Genomic DNA, 1,526 nt, shown 5'->3' with positions numbered 1-1,526 from the left:
CCTCCACATCCTGGCCAGCATTTGTTATCTCTTGTCTTTTTGATGGTGGTCAATCTAACAACTGTGAGGTGAAGGGATATTCTGTTATATAACCACAGAATTGTGGTCAGCCTCGGGAAATTTAACATTGATAAAATAGTATTATTTAAATTGCACTACATACTTTTTTTTAACACATGTTCAAAATTTTCTCTTTTTTTGGCCTTGCTACATGACATGTGGGATCTTAGTTCCCCGACCAGGGATCAAACCCGTGCCTGTTGCATGCACTCCATATTTAAATTTTGCCAACTGTTCCCCAGATGTTCTCTTAATACTTTCTTTTCTCCAGTCCAGCATCTAACACAGCAACCTGAATGACATTTAGTTGCATCTCTTTCTCCTTAAAACTGGACACCCTAAACCGTCCTGACACAGCTTCTCAGCTTTCCTTGTCTTCTGTGATCTTTTGTAAGAGAATAGGCCATCATCAATATGGAATGTATTTTAGGTTGGATTTGACTTATATGTACTCATTATGAGATTCAGATTATGTAGTTTTGGAGAAATACCTCGTATATGATATTATGACCTTCTCAGTACATCATATCAGAAGGCATAGAAGGGCAATTTGTCCCATTACTGATGATGCTTTGATCTTTTGGTTAAGGTGTTGTCTGCCAGGTTTCTCTACTCTGAAGTTATCATTTTTCGCTTTGTGACTAATAAGTAATCTACAGAGAGATACTTTAAAACAATATAAATATCTTGCTCCTCTTCAAACTTTCATCTGATTGTTTTACAACACATTGATGATTCTTGCCTGAATAAATTATGATAGTTTCAAAATGATGATTTTTAAAATTCTCTTATTCCTTCTTCATTTATTATTTGGCATTCTATTGTAAGGAAGACCTTTCCCTTCCCTTCCTCTTTATTCATGATCAATATGAACTAATGGATTCTCACTTTATTTGATAGGTTACAATCTATTATTGTCATTATTTATTTTGATCTAAAATTGTCCTAGATTACGTTGGTGGGAGCCCCTTAAAATTGACTCTCATGTCCCTTTGACATGCCCCATCTTTCTTTGGAGCACTTCCTCACATTTCGGTATAACAAGATTTTTTAGACTAATCTTGTACTTTTCTGTCTTTTTGGGTTTCGTTTTTTTTTTTTTTTTTCTTCTTCTTCTTCAAAGTAGTTATGTTATTTCTTTGGAATGTAGTTAGGTTCCTTTGTTCTGTTTGTGCATAGTTTGACATTGTCCCCTTCCCCCATTCCTTGTTGATTTAATTTAAATTTTTAATATGTAAAACATTAAAATGGTTCCAAAAGTCAAACCTATACAGAACAGATACTCAGAGTACCCTTTGCTATCTCTTTCACCCTGTTCCCAACTACTCCTTGTAAAAAGTCAGTTTCAGATTTATTTGTTTGTTTGCAAAAATAAACAGTTTTTTTAAAAATTCTCTTTTCTTCCTTAAACAAAAGGTAGCATATTCTTTATATACTCTTTTGCACATTTTTTTTTTTTTGCGGTA

This window comes from Pseudorca crassidens, chromosome 17 (genome assembly GCF_039906515.1).
Source record: "Pseudorca crassidens isolate mPseCra1 chromosome 17, mPseCra1.hap1, whole genome shotgun sequence".
Classification (NCBI taxonomy): domain Eukaryota; kingdom Metazoa; phylum Chordata; class Mammalia; order Artiodactyla; family Delphinidae; genus Pseudorca; species Pseudorca crassidens.
The sequence above is the reverse complement of the archived record's forward strand: the minus strand, read 5'-3'. Positions refer to the sequence as shown.